Source organism: Phyllostomus discolor, chromosome 9 (genome assembly GCF_004126475.2).
Source record: "Phyllostomus discolor isolate MPI-MPIP mPhyDis1 chromosome 9, mPhyDis1.pri.v3, whole genome shotgun sequence".
NCBI lineage: Eukaryota > Metazoa > Chordata > Mammalia > Chiroptera > Phyllostomidae > Phyllostomus > Phyllostomus discolor.
Genome location: NC_040911.2, coordinates 97,452,029 through 97,464,452, shown reverse-complemented (window position 1 = coordinate 97,464,452; position 12,424 = coordinate 97,452,029).

The following is a 12,424-nucleotide window of genomic DNA, read 5'->3' as shown; positions in this document are numbered from 1 at the left end:
AGTATTGAATACTTAACCACTCTGTTCAAGGCCCAGGGGACACAGCAGTGATAAGCAGAGAAAAACCCTGCCCTCGGAGAGCTGACATTCCAGAAGAAGAGACAGACAGTGCAAAGAAAACAAAGTAAATTAATTCAGGCAATGAAAAATGCTGTAACGCAAGAGATGGGGTGGAGGCAGAGCCGTGTAGATGGGGTGGTCCCAGAAGGCCTCTCAAGGAGGTGGCACTTGAGGATGTACAGTGTGATCCCAGTTTTGTAAAAATATTCCTCTGTGTTTGCCTGTTTATCATAAGCTAAAGAATAAGGAATCCTCACCAGACTGTTTGCACTTTAACTCCAGGTGCTTCTGGAGTTCTTTTCTATGCACTGGTCTGGGCAAAATTCTTGGCTAAGCAAGGTCCTGCCGTCAGAGGGCTGTCTCCTTCTCTGATTTCCCCCTCGTTCAGGTTAGGCTGGACTCTGAACTCATCAATGCAAGGAACAGAAACTCAAAGTAGTCTAAAGGAAAATTGGGTCACGTGAGGAAAAGTCTAGTGGTACAGCTGGTGCAGGTATGGCTAGATCCAGGAGCTCAACAGTGCCAGTAGGCCTCTGCCCTTCTTCATCTCCCATTTCTGCTTTCCCTTCTGTTGGCCTCACTCTCAGGCAGGCTCTCCCCTTGTGGTGACCGAGATGGCTGCCAGCAGCTCCCCGATTGTGGTCCTCCCAGCTCAGCAATCCTAGGGAGAAGAGAAAAAAGAGAGAAGAGAGCACCCCTTCCCCTGGGAAGACCAGTAAAGTGCTGGAGCTGCCAGTCATTGGTCCAGTTTGAGTCACATGTTTTCCCTGAACCAATCAAATTGGCCTGAGGGATGTGGACATTCAGGTGAAGATAATGCATTCACTCTGGCGCCAGAAGGGAGAGTCTCCCTCACGTGAACCACATCTGTTGAGGAGGGGGAGAGGCCATCTAATCCTACCGGAAGGCTAAAAAAAGAGGAAAAGCATGATCGGCACACGTTAAACATTAACTGTTTGCCACACAGTAATGACGCTGGATAGGAACACTTATTTCCATTTTACAGAGTCAAATTGAAGGTCAGCAACTTTTGTAAGGCCAGAGAGCTCATAAGTGGAGAAACTGTTCACTGAAGTCTGTCTGATGCCCAAATGCCTAAATGATGATGATGATGATGGTGATGATGATGATGGTGATTATAGTAATGAGAACTACTATTTGTTGAGCACCTACTGTGTGCTACGCTTTGTAAGCATGATCACATTTCATTCTCCCTGCAACCCTTGAGGCAGGTGCGGTGGACAGCACAGCTGACTCCTTGACATCCATTCCAACCCAGCCACAGGCCTGGGACCCAGTTAGTCTAAGCCAATCATAGGAATTACATCCTCTTGCCAGAGATTGGCTCAGGAATGGGCATGTGATCCAAATGTAGCCAATGAGAAGTGAGGAGACTGTTGCCAGGATAGTTCTTCCTCACTCTCCCAGGAGAGAGTTAGGGAGTGACCCTTTTTGCCTACTGGACATGAAAGCAGATGCCCATAGCCCTGATTGCTCTTGGCAGTGATCCTACGTGCACGAGGGGAACCAGCCTTGGGATGAAGCAACACTGGGCAACAGAACAGGGATGAAAGAACCTGGGGCCTGGATGATGTCACAAATCTGCCAGCTCCACCACTGTCCCAAGGGGAGGCAGGCTAACCCTTTCTAGTTAAGCCAGTTTGGGTCTTACTAGCTTCTTCTTTGTAGCAAAAGGCATTCTCATGAACTCAGTACAGATTGTTTAAATCTTTATTTCACAGATAAGGAAACTGAGGCTCAGAGAGATCAAGTGAGTTGCCTAAAATCACACAGCGAGCAGGGCTTATCTGATTACAAACTCATGAACAGTACAGTTCCCACACAGGAATAGCCTTCCTCTGCTAGGTGCTTTTTAAGCACAGTGAAGCTGAAGCTTTGTAACTCCCCTGCGAAGCAAGTGCTTTTATCATCCCCATTTTGTAGGTCACAGACATCCGTAGGGGAAGGGAGGCTGTTTAGCAGAGAGACTTTGGAATCCGAGCATTGCTTGCAGGCTCGCAACTCGTACACAGCGAAGGACAGACAATTGGCAGGTGGGAGCGGTGGGGTGGGGAGTGTGGAATTCCTGGGGGTCACGAAAAGCCAGGATCTCATTTCAATTCTGCTGAAGGGTTGAGCCAGGAAGATGGGCAGAAATAGCCCCGGAAACTTATTGGTCCTCTCTCAGGATTTACTTTTAATTCATTTTAAATTTGAGTAAGGAAAAAAAATTCCACTAGGGGCTACATCACCATTTTAGAAAAAATGTTGGAAACATAGGCGTGTAATAAAATAACGTAATTCAGAAATATTACCAATACTTCAGCTGTATAATTATTGGCAATTATGCTCAATGTTTTCCTATAAACACAGTAGCTGGGAAAGCCTCTCTGAGGAGGTGGCCTGTGAGCTGAGGTCTGAAGGGTGAGAGGGAGCCCTCGTGGGAAGAGAGTTCCAGGCGGAGGGAACAGCACATGCGGAGACCCTGAGGTGGGGATGGAGTTGGCTGAGTGAGGGCATGGGAGAACGGCCAGTGGGGTTCATGAGAAACAGGGGAGTGGGGGGTCGAAGGAGATGAGGTCAGGGAGACAGATGCTGGTCAGATCACATGGGAGGAGGAAGCGAGTTCAGGGCCAGGGAGCTGCTCGTGCACCCAGCACCCAGGAGGTGGGCCAGTGATATAAGCAGGTTTATTAACCAGCATTAGGCTCCAGGGAGGAAGACAGCGTGGGCGGCACCACCAGTCCGGCCCGGTGTATTTGCACCGAGCACCCGCCCTGTGCCAGGCCCCGCCCGGAGTTCTGGCTTCCAGGGCATTTGCTTTGAAGATCAGAAATTCAGGGGCAGCCAAGGCTATAAAGAGGCATTTTTCCAAAGAGGACATATGACTGGCCAACACATAGATGGAAAGGGCCTCAAGGTCCCTCCAAAGGAGGCCATTCAAGTTCAAACACTTCGAGATGTTTCACAGCCGCAGACTGACCGCAATTTGAAAATCAGAAAACACTGAAGGATGGAAGACTGGTTAACAGCTCAGGCTGCAGAAGCAGCCTCTCTGAGCCCATGCCGTGATGCCATGCTCTGCCGTTCCGGAGTGGGTTGAGGCCAGCTACTTCCCCTCTCCGGTCTCTACGTCTCTGTCTGTCAAAGGAGAATGGTGATTGCCTTTACCTCAAAGTGTCTTGGAGGGTTGGTTCCACGAGTCAGTTCGCGTTCAACTGTGAGAAAGCGCCTGGCATACAGTGAATGCCATATGTGAGGGTGGTGTTACCCATGGCGAGGAAGTGGGGAGCGGGAACCCTCACACATGGCCGTTTGGCCGCTGAAACGCGCTTGCCCTGTGGCCAGCAGCCCCACTTCCTCCTGCGCACCCTGGAGAGCTCTGGCAGGGGCCAGGTGGGTGCGGTAGCTTCGCCCACAATGGGCCCGAAGTGAAATCGATGGGATACGCATTAATAAGTGAGTGGGTAAATAAACGGTGACCTATTCCCTTAAAGGAATACCAGTGAGCAGTAAAAGTGAATAAACTAGATCTAAATAGGTCTTAAGAATATAATGTTGAGTGAGTGAGAAGAGAAAGTTTCAGAAGTAACTCTTAGTATGATACCATTCATGTAAATATTAATGCTATAAGGCAATGTTTGTGTGTGTGTGTATATATATACACACAAAAATATATATACACATAATACACACACACATAGTAAGCTCCTGGCCACCCCCTCAACTGTGGGCTTTTGGGAGAAAGGACCTTGTATGACTTCATCATCGTCGTGGCCTATACCAGGCCCTACAGACCGACCTATCTTATCCCGATCCCCCCTAATATGGCTTCCTGTACTGTAAAGGCTAGAAAGTGAAAACAAAGCAAAACAAAACACATTTCCCAGACTCCTTTGCAGCAGGAGTGACTCGTGTGGCCCAGGCTGCCCTGGCGAGCCTTCGAGGCAAAAACAAGTTGCAGGATGCCCAGTGCTGGCACCTGCTGGCAAGCACAGTGGTGGGGTACCTGGTCCTTCTGGGGGGCAGCAGGGGAGTTCTAGCGGCCCGTCCTTAGCGCCCTAAGTGCTGGGCAGCGGTGGCAGCAACAGCAGTGACGTGTCTGTTGGAACAGGTCAACAGTGAAGGTGGGTATTTCTCCTGGCTTTGATACTCCTGCCTACACTGTTGTGGTTGATTAGCGTCTGGGGGACTACCTAATACCTTTACTAAACCCCTTTCTGGTTAAGGTGGTCTAGCTGATCTTACTGTCTGCAATTTAGATCGCTTTGCCCAAGCCCTCGATAAATGTCTGTTGAGTGACTGACTGACTGAATGAATGAATGAATGGTGACCTTTTAGGAACCTTCCTGTTCCCACTGCTTTTATCCCCAAGGAGTAACGTCACAGGCCCTGGATGAATACTGCTCTTGCAAAGGTCAGGGACGGGAAGACAATGTGAAATGTCTTATCACTGGCAGGACAGAACACAGAGTCCTTGCGGAGGGAACGGAGTCCAAGGAGGGGACCGAGGCTAACTCCCTGGGTGGGCAGGGGAGCGGGCCGGAACCTTGGAATGAATGGGTTCAGGGGGCACATTGATACATGAGAGAGGGCGCAGGCAGGGCAGACCCCTGAGTCGTCCTGGGGCCAGCCGGGGGCCGGAATACAGTTGTTCTCTTATTGGGACCCTTTCTGCTGTGCTTACGGGTAGGTTGGTGCAGGCACTGCTTACCAGCTGAAAAGTAGGTTGAGGAAAATATGACTATGAGGCAAATATTTTCAAAGAACGCTTGCCAGGAAGCACTGGTGGGGGAATCTGGAAGTGAGACAGGGAGGGGGAAAAAGCCAATCCAAGGTGAGCTACTAAGCAGGTTATCACTCTGGGCAACTGGGGCTCAACCCCACCCCAGAACTCCAGGGCACGGAGTAAAACACACCTCAGAACTGTCCACCCAAAGGGCAAGGGAGCGGGGGGTGTTTATCCACCAGCTCCTGGCGGTCACTGGTGAAGGGCTGTTCCTGCAGGAGGGTGAACTTGTAGGGATGGAGGAGTCACAAGGTGGAAGGTGTCCTACCCTTTGGAGCCACATGCCATCCTGGCTCCTCTGTCGCCACGGAGACATCTGTGGTCCAGGGTGGCTCCCCAACTCCACGTCTGTTATTTCAGCCAGCACAAAGGGAATGGCGAAAGGAAGGGCATCGTCCCTTCCTGGTGAAGGGCAGGACCCTGAAGTGGCACCTGTGGATGTTTGGGGCAGAGCTTTTTCTTGCCTGTAACTGAATCACATGCCCCCCGCTGGCGGCAGCGAAGCCTGGGATGCCAGCTAAGCGCTACGGAAGACAACCACTATTGCTGCTGTTGCCTCTTCCTTGAAAAGCCTTGTAAGTATATTTACAAGATGCACATAAATGCTGCGTACCGATGCCACCCTGCACTGGACTTTGGAATCAACACAGTAGGGTTTAAGTCTTTATTTTCATGCCTTCCAAGGCTGTGTCACTTTGGATAAATTACTTAACCTCTCGGAGCCATCTGTCAAGCAAGGATAAAGGTATATGACTCAGGCAAGGACTAGGCAAATCAAATGAGACAATGAGCATAAAGCTCAAGCACAATGTCCAGCCCAAAGAAACGCTCAATAAATGGTCACTTTATTGATTAAAAAAATGTGTATGGTGAGTAAGAACATGAGCTCAGAGATCAGACAGACCTGGGGTCAAATATAGAATCTTCTACGTCCTACCCGGGCAAATAAATGAGTTAACCCGTGTGTGCTTCAGTCTCCTCCTCTGTGGAATGGGAGCAGTAGCGGTCCCAGCCCCCTAAGCAGTTTTGAGATTCTGAGGCATGGCCGACACCCTGAAAGCAGGCAAGCAAAGTGAGTTATTATTAGGTTCCTGTTCCCACTTTGCGCTTGTTGGGGACGGGGCAGGGTCAAAAGGCCGTTGCCACAAACATAACGTACAAAGGAGTCGTACGCGAGAGAAGTAGTGCTGTGAGATGCGGTTACACCAAGTTCAAGAACAGGACAATGTCATTGGTGCTGGGGATCTGGGTAATGGTGACCCCTGTGAGGGGTCATAGAGACTGGAAGGGGGCAGCTAGGTGATTGGTATCATTCTGTTCTTGGCCTGGGGGCTGGTTACCCCAGTGTGCCATCTTTGTTGAAAAGAAAATCTGTGGAGTTGTCATTTATGTGTGTGCTTTTCCATATGTATGTTACACTTCATAAGAAAGTTCCCTCCCAAAAGTATCTGTGGTCTATTTGGAAGCCAGCAGTGGCCGAAGGGCCAGAGGACACCAATGGGGGGTGTTTTCCCTTGCCAGCCACCACAGTTTCTGTTTCAGCTCGGGGTACAGGCACCAGCTTCCCCTCCAAATACTCCACGTGTTGCTCACAAAATTCCCCTTTCCTCTGTGAGGCTGCCTGATAACCACATCCGGTCTAGCGCGGTGCCAGGCAGCTTGACTGCCTACACAATCAGTTCCTGGACAGGAAGTGTCGATAAGCCACTGTGAATAGCAATAGCAGCTTCATCTTGTTCATGTCACAAGTGGGGTTGATGCTGTTTCATTCTCGATTTCATGAATGCAGACACTTTCCGGTATTCAAGCACTCACTAGGTAAGTAGCTCTAGGTGAGAATCATGGCCGGTACAAAGCTGCTGCTTCATTCATTCACTGAATAGCCGTGGAGCCCCGACCAGGCACTGTGCTAGGTGCCTCTGGAGATGCCTCCGTGCAGAAACCAGACATGGTCCCGGCTCTGCAGGAGCTGACTTACTCGTGGAGGCAGATGGACGAGCAATAAACAGGGGAACACACAGTATGTTAGCTGGTGACGGGTGCCATGGAGAAAAATGAAGCAGAGATGGGGATATGGAGTATAAGACATGTCTGGAGCTTTGCAGTTTTTCACAGAGTGTTCAGGGCGTGCCTCCCTGAGAAGGTGACATTTAAGCAAAGACTTGAAGAAGAAGAAGAAGAGGGAGTGGGCCCCATGAGGGTGTGAGGAGAGAACGGTCCAGCCGGGGAAGAGTGGGGAGTGGAGGTCAGAGAAGTTTCAGGGAACCAGTTCTCTGCCACGTCCCTGGCACAAAAGACAAAGGCGAGGAATCCTTCCGGGTTAAAGGAAACTAAAGAGACATAATAACTACATGCAAAACATGGCCTTGAGCTGGATCTTGTACTAGAGGGGGAACGTGCTGTAAAGGACATTGTGGCAATGATTGCCAAGTTAAAAAAAATGGATGGTATTGTATCAAGGTGAGTTTCCTGTGTTTGGTAACTGGAGTGTAGTCACACAGAATAATGTCCTGTTCTTAGGAAATGCAGGATGTTGAAATGTGAATGGGCAGATGAGGCATGATGTGTGCAATCTATTCTCAAATGTTGCAGCAAATAAATAGTAATAAGAATGATTAAGTTAATATATTCACACAAAGAAAAGATGATAAAACAAACATGGTAAAATATTAAACGTTGGTGAGCCTGGGTCAAAGGTATGCTGGAATTCTCGAATTATTCTTGCAGTGTTTCTATACATTTCAAACTATCTTGCTCCACACAGCAGGTACTCCATGTTAGCATTTAAAACTGTTTTGCATCCTGTAGCTATGGTTGCTTCTGGGGTGGGGTAGTGAGTGAGGAAAGAAACAGAGGAAGAGAAACTCACCTTTCACCTTTTTTTGGAAGTATGACCTAGACAAGTAAATAAGTACAAAGTGAAAAATAACAGAAGTTCATGTATTAGACACACACTCTAGGCCCTGTGTGAAGCCACTTAATGTGTCTGAGAAAATTCTCATTTATTTTTCTCAAGTATTCCCATTGCATGGAGGGGGAAACCGAGATTCGGAGAAGGGAGGTGATTTGCCCAAGGCAGAGCCAGAACCGGGAACATTAATCCAATCAGTCTCTTTTCAGAGACCTCAAAATCATTTGGGCAGGATCTTTGCCTTTAAGGAGACAAGATTTCTCAAAACCGTGTTCATTATTTAAAGGGGAGAAAACCCCATTAAGCTCTTGGCTATGCAGGTTGTCCATTATGAACATTAATCTGGGGTGTAGCTATTTGACCAATTAGTCATCCAACAGATGTTTACTGAAAAGCCTTCCTGGGCCCCAGGCAGATTTACCAGTACTGGGAGGGTTAGGAGTTCCAGAGTGTTCCGGGGCCGCAGAGGGTCAGCCAGGGTACCATCGGGAAGCGTTTCTCTGTAAATTGCTTAGAGCTCAGAAGAAGGGGTGCTGACTCTCCAAGTGTCCAATAATTTGAGATGAGGTATTATCTGCCTTGTCCGTGAACACCCCCTTTCTTCCTATTTCATATTTATAATTTTGCATTCTTTTCCTGAAATTGCGTGAACTTCGGAGCCCATATCCACTGAGAAGCAAAGAGGGCGCTCCAAGCCTGGTGAGGCTGAGCACGTACAGCACAGGACGCTCCTCTGGGGAAGCAGAGGCACCACCGATCTGTCAGTCAAGAAGTCCCAGGGTGGTCTTTCCCCCTTTCCTCACGGCGGCCTCCAAAACTCCTTTTTGACCAGTCATTGACATTGTCATTACCTATTTTCCTGCTGTCCCCAAAGTGCCCTGGGTAGCTGTCTGTAGCACGAGTGTGACAATACTAGGTAATGTGTCGAGTGCTTCCCCTGGGCCGGGCACCCTTCCAAGGCCCTTACGGAAGGAAGGCATCTCTTTTAAGCCTTAGAGCATCCCTGCGGGGGACATACCATCACTATCTCCGTTTTACAGATGCAGACACTGAGGCACAGAAAGGTTAAGTACTTTGCCAAGGTCACAGAACTGGCATGTGGAGGAAGCAGGAGTCAGACCTGGGCAGTGGGTCCATGGTCCCCCAATACTATGAGTCTGTGGCTCACACCTTCTCCAGATCCTGATTTTCCTTTGGGGACCCACTTGACCCCCTGCAGACCCTGTGATTTGGGTAGGGCGGCCCACACTCTCTGGCTTTTTGGATGAGTCATGTCTTCCAATCCTGGCCCATCAGAACCACAAATTGTCCAGGCCATAGTGATTAATTCAATAGTGACCCCAGCCAGGTCAGTAAGAACCCTCCCTCAATCCTTTACTAAAATCATGCCAAAGAAAGTACTCCTTAGGGTGACTGGGATGGTAAGGGCTGCCAAGACCACCTTTGTCACTTGTTTGAGTGACAAAGGCAACACAAACAAATCTGAGCTAAGAGACTGAGCACAACTGAGCTCCTGGATCCAGCCATGCCTGAAATACCCATAGATTTTTCCATTATGTGAACTAATGTATTCTAGCTTCCTCCCTACCCCCCTTTTTCTTTCTTGGCTCAAGCTAGTTAAGCACCTACTAGGAATAAATGTTCAAACGTTGATGTGGTTTAGGTCATGGTCACAGCCCATCCCCTTACTTTTCTCCTTCTTTTTCTTCTCCTTCTCCTCTGTCTTCTCTCCCCCCTTCTTCCTTCTTCTCCTCCTCCTTCTTCAACATTCTTTCACAGCTTTACTGAGATTAAAACTCACATACTATATAATTCACCCATTTAAATTATTCAATTCAGTGGCTTTTGGACTTCTGGCCAAATGGAGGCATAGGTGCATGCACCGTACCTCCACGCACAACCAAGATTGGAACAACAACAATTTAGAGGCAGAATAGCACCCAGTACTGACAAAGAATTTATCTGAATGGAAGTCGGACAGCCAAGAAGTTGAAGTAGACCCGTTCATCCAGACCGGTAGGAGGGGCGGAGAGGAGCAGCCAGGCATGGGTCTCGGCGCACAGAGAACAGGGAGAACTAGGCACATAGGGCAACTGGGGGCACATGAGGCATCTGGGGCGCACAAGATCGCAGCGGGTGGACCCTGAGGAAGTGAGTGGCAGCTGGCGGACCCAGTGAGGCAGTGACTGTGGACCAGGGCACACCGCGCAACCCAGGATCCCAGAGAAGGGACTGAGGTCCCAGGAAGAATGGAGCTACCGCCATTGTTCCCCCCCGCCCCCGCCCCCGCCCCCGCCCCCGCCCCTACCCCCACCCCCACATATGACGTCACAATCTAGCGACTAGGGTGCCCAGCCCCAGTGAACACCTAAGGCTCCGCCCCTCACCGTAACAAGAGCAACCAGACCAAAAAAAAAAAAAAAAAAAAAAGGAGAGGAAGAGAGAGAGAGAGAGATGTCTCCAACAGAACAGCTCAATCCCCCAGGACTCATCCTTTTGAGCGACTAAGAGATAGCCGATCTATCAGATGCACAGTTCAAAACACTGGTGATCAGGAAGCTCACAGAATTGGTTGATTTTAGGCGCAAATTAGATGAAAAAATGCAGGTTACCATAAAAGAAATGAAGGAAAATGCACAGGGAACCAATAGTGAAGGGAAGGAAACTGGGACTCAAAACAATAGAGTGGACCAGAAGGAAGAAAGAAACAACCAAGCAGGAAATAATGAAGAAATAAGAGTTCAAAAAAACGAGGAGAAACTTAGGAACCTCCAGGACATCTTTAAACGTTCCAACATCCGAATTATAGGGGTACCAGAAAGGGAAGAGGAAAAGCAACAGATTGAACACGTATTTGAACAAATAATAAAGGAGAACTTCCCCATTCTGGCAAAGGAAATAGACTTTCAGGAAGTCCAGGAAGCTCAGAGAGCCCCAAAGAAGTTGGACCCAAGAAGAAACACACCAAGGCACATCATAATTACATTAGCCAAGGTAAAAATGAAGGAGAGAATCCTAGAAGCAGCAAGAGATAAGGGAACAGTAACCTACAGAGGAGTTCCCATCAGACTGTCAGCTGATTTCTCAAAAGAGATCTTGCAGGCAAGGAGGGGCTGGAAAGAAGTATTCCAAGTCATGAAAGACAAGGACCTATATCCCAGATTATTCTATCCAGCAAAGCTTTCATTTAGAGTGGAAGGGCAGATAAAGTGCTTCTCAGATAAGGTCAAGTTCAAGGAGTTCATCATCACCAAGCCCTTATTTTATGAAATGTTAAAGGGACTTATTTAAGAAAAGAAGGTTAAAAAAACATGTATAGTAAAAGGACAGCAAACTCACAATTATTAACAACCACACCTAAAGCAAAACCAAAAGAAACTAAGCAAACAACTAGAACAGGAACAGAACCACAGAAATGGAGATCACATGGAGGGTTAGCAACAGGGGAGTGGGAGGAGGAGAGAGGGGGAAAAGGTACAGAGAATAAGTAGCATAGGTTGTAGGTAGGAAATAGACAGAGGGAGGGTAAGAGTAGTATGAGAAATGTAGAAGCTGAAGAACTTATAAGCATGACACATGGACATGAACTAAAGGGGGTGGAGTAGGTGGGAGAGGGTGTACAGGGTGGAGGGGAGTGAAGGGGGAAATGGGACAACTGTAATAACATAATCAATAAAATATATTAAAAAAGAGAAACCAAAAATATTATTCAATTCAGTGGCTTTTCATACATATTCAGAGTTGTGCGACCATCTCCAATTTTAGAATATTTTCATCACCCTTAAAAGAAGCCTTATACCATCATTGTTCACTCTCCGCTCAACCCCTGACCCCTCTCCTTGCAGCCCTCGCAACCACTAGTCCACTTTCTGTCTCTCTAGATTTGCCTCGTCTGGACATGTCATGTGAGCGTGGTTGTATCATTTGTGCTTCTGTGGGCCTTTCACTCAGAATGTTCTCCGGGGTCATCCATGTTGTAGCCTGTAACACTATTTCAGTCCCTTATATTGCTGAATAGTATTCCATCACACAGATAGAACACATTTTATGTATCCATTCATCAGTTGTTGAACGTTTGGGTGGTTTCTATGTTTGGGCGGTTTCTATGTTTGGCCGTAATAAATAATGCTGCTATGAACCTAGTGTACCTGTTTTTGTGTGGACATAACATTTTCCAAGTAAGGGTGTAGACCTGGGCGTGGGATTGCCGGGTGATAAGATAGTGCCCTTTAACATTTAGAGGAACCGCCCGGCTGCATTCCAGAGTGGCCGCACCATTTTACAATCCCACCGGCTACGCACCCCGTTTGCTCTGTGGCAAGGATGACACAGCAGTCGTGCACGTGAGGTCTGGGGTGAGCCCGAGTTCCGGCCTCAGACCTCACCTGTGAAATGGGGAGAGTCAGCAAAACGCGTTTCCCTTATAGAGTTCTTCTGAGGATGGCAGGGAGCGCGGCTGCCACAGACAGGACACGCGCCATCAGAGATGGCCATAGACCTAGCTATAATGTGACTCCCCTCTTTCCAACTGAACAAAACTTGCCCGAACATCTGTATGCGATGCACTGTGGTATCACATGTATTAGTGCTCCCTTGACTTCCATGTTGGCATTCCTTCACCCTGTGAAACTCTGGCGGGTTGGTGGTCAAATCCGTGACGGTCA